General features: G+C 56.1%; 1 long non-coding RNA gene across 3 annotated transcripts; it reads right to left on the bottom strand.

The window, feature by feature from the left end:
* Nucleotides 1–442: 442 nt before the first annotated feature.
* On the bottom strand, nt 443–2,116 carry LOC123575552 (uncharacterized). 3 transcript variants are annotated; one of them, XR_006700854.2, is made up of 3 exons: nt 1,711–2,116; nt 941–1,106; nt 443–560 (listed from the first exon to the last, which is right to left on the bottom strand). It is a non-coding gene; the product is annotated as an uncharacterized lncRNA (long non-coding RNA). The 3 variants fall into 3 exon arrangements; XR_012417626.1 differs by having other exon boundaries at nt 462–690; nt 1,825–2,116; XR_006700853.2 differs by having other exon boundaries at nt 462–690.
* Nucleotides 2,117–8,126: the final 6,010 nt, after the last annotated feature.

The following is an 8,126-nucleotide window of genomic DNA, read 5'->3' on the forward strand; positions in this document are numbered from 1 at the left end:
CCCCAGAGAAGAAACACCTGAGCTGGAGCCTCAGTTAGCTCACCTATAAGACAGGGACGTAGCTGCCACCTGGGGGTGTTGTGATCCTGAGTGAATTGGAGGGGCCAGTCCTGGGCTGCCCACTTGCCTACATGGTAGGGAGGATCTCCACCAGCTGTTCTCACCCCCCCAAAAAAGAGGGCTGCCTCTTTGTCTAGAAAAGATGATTCAGGAACCAAAGCTTTACCTCCCTGAGGGATCTCATTCAGCCTTTCTTCCAGGGGCCAGATATGCATGACTAAAACCCAAACCTTTATGGTTTGGAGAAAGCTGATAAATTACAAATGCAAATGGGTAACCAGGCAACAGCTACCCTCCATGCCAGGCTGGGTATCAGGGCTGGGAAATAGAGCAGAGGTGGCTTCCTCCCACCTGGCACAGGTCACAAGAGCCTCAATGACGCGTCCTTTACGGAGCTGCTTTTATTTAGTTGGAAGTTGCTTCAGAGACACAACTGTGAAGACAGAAAAGGTTGCTGTGTGTGGTGGCTAAGACATCAGCTGCATCTGAAGGGCTGGATTCTGCAAGGAAATAAACTATGAGGCAAGAGAAAGACTTCAGAAAATCCTCCAACTATTCTCATCCTTCCGTTAGGTGGTCTCCTGATGAGGTTCTGGGCGAGTCTCGGGCTGAGGAGGTGAGTTTGGGCCCCTAGGAGAAGAAGGAGGGGGACAACATTTCCCTTCCTAATGTGGGCCTCTCCACACCTACCCCTCATTTACAGCCTAGGACGAATCAGCCAGGGAGGCTGTTCACAACAACCCCGTCCTGACCCCGTCCCGACCCCATGTGCACCACCTCCCACCCAGGAGGATGCCTAGGTCCCCGTGAGTGCAGGGCTGGGTGGGTGAGGGTCTGAGACACACCCTGAGGGCCAGGCCCAGGGAGGCAGGATACCCACTGAGGTGGAAACCTGAGGCCAACTGTCTCTTGGCTCCAGCGCTGGAGCTGTTGAAAACGTCATCCCAAATGTGCACAGAAATCAGCAGGGCGGAGGGTGAGCTGCCTCGCCACTTCTGCCATCAACATGGAGGCCTGGAACCTTTCTGCAGCCTTCGGTGGGGGTCCTGGAAAACAGCGCAGACACCCGTCCCTTCTCTCCCACTCCCCATCCACAGCCCTGCCAGGAGGAGGCCTGCCTGTGCCCTCGGAGCCCCCAGCACCAGGGAATCCACCTGGGCTGCCTCTCAATTCTTGTTTCTGCCTGTGTGTTTTCTGTGAGCCAGGTCCTGGGACCATGACGCAACCCTTCTGCCTGGGCTCCCTGCGACCCCGCCCATACCCACCGGGCCTGGAAAACAAGCCTGCAGTCAGCCCAGCCTGGCCCTAGGACCTCCCACCCAAAGTGGTCCCAAGCCACAGCACAGATGATCTGGTGTATAGTGCTTAGACGTCAGCCTCACTAGAAGATGAGTTGCAATTGGGACTGCAATTCCAGGAGGGCACCCACACCTTCACAGCTCAGCCCCATCCTGGGGCTGGGAGGCTGAGAGTAGAGCAGCTCAGGTAGGATGGAGTCAGCCCCCCAGCGGCTGCTTGGTATCCAAGCCTGAGCTGGGCAGAGGGGGGTTACAGGACCCTGGGCAGGGCCCAGGATGGATGGGTGGGCAGCAGGGTGGGGGCCCATCTCTAAGCCGGAAGGAGAAGCTTCCAGACAAGATTGCATCTGACCTTCTCCTAGTGTCTCCTCTCTCTGGCTCAGAGCCCACGGTGAGCTCAGCTCCCACTCCTGGGCTTCATCCTGGGGAACTTTGTAGAGTATCCAAACTACAGAAAATTGCCAACCTCTGGAAGCCTCAGCAGGACCAACGTCCTCCACGCAGAGCCCTTCTTATCCCCTAGGACAGCAGGCCCAGGCTCCTCTGGGGATCTGGGCGGGGCACAGCTGGGAGGGGAGGGGAGTTGCTCTGGGTAAGCAGGATGCTTCTAAGCTTCTAAATCAGGTTCCGGAGAGACCCTCCCATCCCTGATCCCCCACCCCCTGCTGGCCTGGAGCACTGAGGTCTTCCAAACCTTCCAGAACATTCTCAGCTGAGCAATCCCAGCCCTGGGCAAATCCCAAGGGAACCTGGAAAAGGAAGCCCCTCCCCTTGCTGGGATCATCATATCCTTATGTTTAAAGGGCCAGAGGGAGAAGAATGTTTCTGTGCTTTTTAGAGAAACTCTCTCCACAAAACACTTCCTGATGCTTGTCTGACACCAAAAACCTATTAAAGTCATAAAGTTCTCCTGCGGAACGCTTCTCAAAAATGTATTTATCTAAAGGGCATCTGTGTTTGGTCTCCAACGCAAACGCTCCAAATGTCGGGCCCCGGGTGATTTATTTGGGCGCTTTGTTCTCTCCCTGCGAGTTGTTTTCAGCTCAAGCCCCTGGTCGCATAGCTCCTTCCCCTGATGTTTATAGATGGCTTCGATCGGCGCAGAGCCAGGCCGGCCACGAAGAAGGGGCTTGGAGGAGCAGGTGAGCATGCATCGAGGGGCTGCAGAGAGTGGGGCAGCGGACAGATGCTCCCAGCAGACCCCTGCACTCCCCATCTGCTGGCTGAACACACACCTGGCTGGACCCAGGCTGTCCTCCCCACCCAGAGGGCATTCTCCTGGTAGACATTTGAACAGCAGCTAGGAATCCTCACCAGGTCCCCAGCTGCCCTAGATGCTGGGAATTCAGCAGTTAACACACCTGAACCCACTCAGGCAGACTGGACACACGAGACAGACCAAGGAACAGAAAACAGTGAAGAGTGATGTAGGGAGCCTGGGGCCACAGACATTGCAAGGCCTCCCTCAGGCGACAGGGAAATGCAGCACAGCTAGGGCAGAGGGCATGCTAGGCTCCACGCAGTGCCAGTGCTGAGCATCTAAGTAGGGTGGGAAGAGGTGACTTCTGAGTGATAAGTAGGAGTTGGACAACAGAGGGGCTGGGAGGAGCCAGGAAGAGCCTCCCAGGCCGGTGGGGGTCCAGGGCAGGGAACACCTGAGTCTGAGGGATGGGGAGTCTGGGGCAGAGGAGAGAGGGCTGGATGCTGAGGTCCCAGCATTCGGTGATCACGCCTGGGCCTCAGGCTGCATAGAGAGTCCCCTGACAGCTCTTCATCAGCCTCTTAATATGCAGTAGCTCATCAGCCCCTTTCCAAAGAGGCCCCTGAGGGCAGGGCTCTGCCAAGGCTGAGCTGTGTCTGTGCTCCTAGCCCTGCCTGCTGTAGGAAGGAAGTCCTGGGACTGGGCCTGGAGGAAAGCAGCAGACTCTCCAGACAGGGGGTGCCCAGGGTGTACCCCTGCAGTGCTCCCCATCTCCTCAGGGCTGTGCATTTTCAAGCTGCCTGGAAGCCAGGGCACAGAGGGAACGCTGCAAGAGCAGTGGTTCCCGGGATAATCCAGGCACTACCCAGCCAGCTGCTTCTCTGCTCTCCTTCCAGTAGGGAGGTGGGTGGCAGGAGTCCATCTTCCCCAGGTGCCCCAAGGAGAGGCTATGGAGATGTTTTTTAGAGCTGCATTGCTCAATAAGTATCCTAGCCACATGTGGCTATTTAATTTTACATTATTTTAAATTCAATAAAATTAAATATTCAGTTCCTCAGTCACACTAGCCACATTTTAAGTGCTCGGGCAGCACAAAGTTCAACATGGTCATCATCACAGAACCTTCCCCTGGACAGACAGAGCCAGCAGGGAGGGGCCTCTCTGGTCTGTATGAGGGGTCCGGCATGGCGGGAAGCCCTGGGCAGGCCTCAGCTCAGGTAGCAGCACAGGGTGTTGCAGGGGCTGGAGGGGAAGTCCTGGGGGCTCTGCCTGCAGCCAGCCCCAGGGCTTGCAAAGCAACAAAGGCCTGCAGGAGAGCCGGAAGGGGTACCAAGCACCTGGGCCCTCTGCAGTTACCTGTACAAGTATCAAGTACCTGCACCCTCTGCAGACACAGGGGCTGGAAATCACGCACAACCTGCACTCTGCACCCCACACCCAAGGGCAAGCAGGATACAGGAAAGGAGGGTGGCCTGCAGGCAGCTTACAGTTCCCTCCTGTCCCTGCAGCTCACAGCAGCTCCTGAATGTGGAGCAAGGCAGGCTCCCCTGGGCACCCACAGGCCTGGAGGGCCCTGGCAGATACACACCTCACCAGAGCCGCAGCCACCTCCATCATGAGCCCATGGCAGCCTGCAGACCACTGGGGCATTCAGTCACTGGCTTCCTGTTTGTCAGCATCCCAAAGCACCACAGGGTTTTTTGGCTCCAAAAGACCTCCTGGGCCAAAGTGAGCCTCTGCAGGTCCTGCGGGCAGGACCCCTCTCAGAGGACGGAGGGCACGCTGCAACTTCCAGGGAAGCCAGCCAGAGGCTGCTGCGAGGATACTCTCCTGGGAGGGTGAACGCCTGCCTGCCTCTGCTGGGGCACTGTGGGGAAGCCAAGGCTGGCTGGCCTCCCACCACCTCCCGGTGTCTCCAGGGCAGCACTGCACCCCAGCACCATCCTCTTTGCCCAAGGTCAGCTCCCAGGGCCGCCCAGGCCTGACAACCACCACCTACGTCTCTTCTGCCTTGGACCCCTGCACACGTCTTGAGTTTGAGGGATTGTTCCCTAGATGCATGGGGAATTGAGGGACTTGGTTTTCTTCACTGTTAACGTCTCTGTTTCCAAAAATGGTGCCGGGAATACAGCAAGGGCCCAGGAGATGTCTGTCAAATAAATAAGTGGGCTTTTCAAGAAGAACGAAGGGCAATTGTGCAGACTGAGGGAAAGACAGATTCTCCTACCAGTGTTGGAGCAAAAAACAAATCCCGACTTCATCCTCAGTGGTCATTTTGGGTTTGGCGACTGAAGAGGAGCAATGCTGCTGAGGACGCTGGGAGCTGGCGGGGGCACACTTCCTCCCTGGAACCCCGCTGAATGGCAGCTCACGGTGGCCTTGGATGCCAGAGTTCCTCCTTCGAAGTGGCTCCTTTGCGGCCCCTCTGTGGCCCCTCCAGCTCAGATCTCGTTGTAGTTTAGAAGCCCAAGGAGAAGTTGTAAATAGGTTTTGCAATGGCAAAAGTGAGCTTAATTTTTCATTGAGCTTACCTCCAGCTAATAACGAATCAGGAGGCGCTCTCTCACTCACAGAAGCAAAAAGGAAAAGAAAGGGCTTCCTAGTGACAAGATAATTTGTCAGAAAGTTATGAGTGGGCACGGCAGGGCTGTATAGGAAGTGTGTATTGAACAATACGACACACTGGCTTCTAATTGCTGCTGCCTTTCTGATCAATAATACATGTTTTCAAAAAGCCCTTCTGCTTGCATTTACACAATGGACTGTAACTACTGCAAAGATCCATTAAGGCCTATTTTAAAAAGTGCATTCGTAAAAAGTTGCCTAAATCTGCATTACAAGGCAGATTATGAAACTGCCTTGGGAGATGTTTTGTCTAAAAAGCATTCAGCCCGTATCTGCTGGACGGCTGACTCGAGCTCCCCACTCTCCACGTTGCTTGGAGCCAGGATGCCTTCTCCAGAGGATGCACCAAGCAAGGCACCAACAGGCCTGAGGTCCTGTCCATGAACCGGCCGGCCTCTGAGCCCCTCGGGCTGGGTGTAAGCCAATCGCCCAGGAGGCTGGGTGGGTGCAGACATTAATCAACCCACCACTCCTGAATGTGTAATTCAAGGTCAGATAAGTGGTCCTCTGCGGCAAATACGGCTCTGGGGTCTTGGGTCCCTCCAGCACTGAGAAGGCTTTGGGTTACATGGGGAGGGCTCAAAGCCTGTGGCCAAGCCAGGATGCAAAAGCCAGGTGTGTGCTCTGGCAAGCTAGTCTTGTTGACCACCAGCCCCACACAGCATGCAAGTGCACCTGTGCAGGTGGAAAGTCTGGACTGTTTGGGTCCAGGGTCCCCTGGCTTTCTGTGCCACCCTAGCACCGTCCAGTGGCTGCTTGGGCCTCATGGCCTCAGCTCCTACAGCTGACAGGATAGAGGCTGATGCAGTGGCAGCTCATGTTGATGGCAAGGGTCCCTGGGCTGAGGGCTCTGTGCAGACTGACTGGCTCCATCCCCAGGGAACTTAAGGGAGAAGGAGCTCTGCCTTCCTACTGAGGCACGGAGACTCTCGGTAACCCGCCAAGGACACGGGGACAAGAGACAGAGCAAAGACACACTCAGAGCCCCCTGCAGCCTTCCCACCATGCTACTGCCCCAGGCCACACCTAGACAGCCTCCTGTAGGAGAGAAACCCTGGCAGAGGGGCAGGAAACACCGCCACTGTCTACTGAGCCCACTGATGCATCATTGGGCTTTACCCTCAAGTCAGTGCCCATGTTATTGCTCTCATGTCACAGAGGATGACACCGAGGCCCAGAGAGCACCACAGAAGCTGCTGAGTGGTGTGGCTAGCCTGGCTCTGGTGCTGGGCAAAAAGGATGAAGATTCCTCCAAGGGAAGGGGAGGAGAAGAGGGGTAGAGGGGGAAGAAGAAAGGAGGACGAAGGAAAGAAATTCAGAAGAGAACGAAGTGTGGGGGCATGGAAAAGTGAGGTCGGCAAAGTGATAATGATAGGTCAGCGGGAGTAGGTGGGCAGGCTGGTGGGAGGAGGTGGGCTTTCCCTGAACCCCCCAGGGTTTCTGATGGATATGTAGGCCCCTGTTGCTTCTGTTCAGGCACTCGGCTCCTAATCAGGCCCCAGGGAGGATGCAAAAGGGGTCTTCTCCCAGGCCAGGCTGAGGGCTCTTCTACAAACACCCCTGAGGGCACCTGAGGTCCACAGGCAGGCAGGACTTGCACGGTTAGGTAAAGCCTGTCCTGCGCAGCCACACCCTGCGAGCCCAGGCCAGGTGTTCTGTGAGCATGCTCACGGAAACAGCATATCTGGCATGCGGTGGGCTGGCTGAGCAGCCCTTCTGGGTGCCCTGAGAGCCAGCTGGTGGTCACTGGCTTCCTCCTCGCAGCTGCCCTGGAGGGCACCAACAGCAAGGCCAGGGAGGCAAACCGTGGGGAGCAGTAGACCTGCCCCTCACCTCAACAGCCCGATGGGGGAAGCAGAGGGCAGTGGCAGGCAGATGGGGAAATTGAGGCACCGACCACTTTGCTAACAGTGCACATAGCCAGCCTCAGAGTCTGTGCTTCCAACCACCATGTCACACTGCCCATGGGAGGGACCTGGACCCCTGCCCACGTCCACTCTGAGAGGCCTCGGTCAGCAGTTCTAGGAATGCCACCCAGCCTTCCAGTGTCACCAGGACCGAGCTGCATTCTTGAATGTGTTTTCCCCTACCTGCAAGTCATTAGACACCCCCAGAGCCAGTTTCCTGTCACTGCACTCAGCCTCACTCCGACCATGCTTCTCAGTGCAGGCAGAGAACCCCACGTCACCTGGGTCAGAGGACACAGAGCATCCCGCCCGCCTCCTGCCAGGCAAACCTGCACAGGCATGGCCCATGATGGGCTTGCCCTCCTCCCTCCCTTCCCTTTGCTGCGTTTTGGTGCTTTGGAGTCAGACCTGAGGAGCTCCAGGTAATCTTCATCTGCTCAGAAGCAATGAATGAACTCCAAGTTCTCACATGCTGCAGGGAGATGGTGTGAGCTGCCCACCCACTAAGCATCTTACCCTGCACTGGGGCAGAGTCTTGAAAATACCATCTCCTCACAGTCACCAGGGAGGGACACTATTTCAGTCCCCATTTGAGAGATGGCAAAACTGAGGCTGAGGAGTAAAGTATGCAATGTCACACAACTATGAATGGCAAAATTCAAAATCAGGTCTAATCACTCCAAGCAGATGCCTGCAGCAGAACCTCCTGGGGTTTTTTTTTTTTTTTTTTAGAGATAGAGTCTCACTCTGCTGCCCAGGCTGGTCTCGAACTCCTGGCCTCAAGTGATCTTCCTGCCTTGGCCTCCCAAAGTACTGGGATCACAGGTGTGAGCCCTTAGCCTGGCCCCTGAACTTTTCTTTTAACATGGATTTTTAGGGAGCGGGGGACCCAGGATGTGTGTCTTCATAAAAGCTGTCCTAAAGATTCTCCAAGGGGACCTGCGGGCAGGGACAGGGAGCACCGACCACATTTTGATGTGCCCTCTTCCAGCTCCCAGAGAGCCCGTGACCCTCAGCAGGACGGTGTGGCCAGGG

Source organism: Macaca fascicularis, chromosome 9, assembly GCF_037993035.2.
Source record: "Macaca fascicularis isolate 582-1 chromosome 9, T2T-MFA8v1.1".
In the NCBI taxonomy this organism is placed as follows: domain Eukaryota; kingdom Metazoa; phylum Chordata; class Mammalia; order Primates; family Cercopithecidae; genus Macaca; species Macaca fascicularis.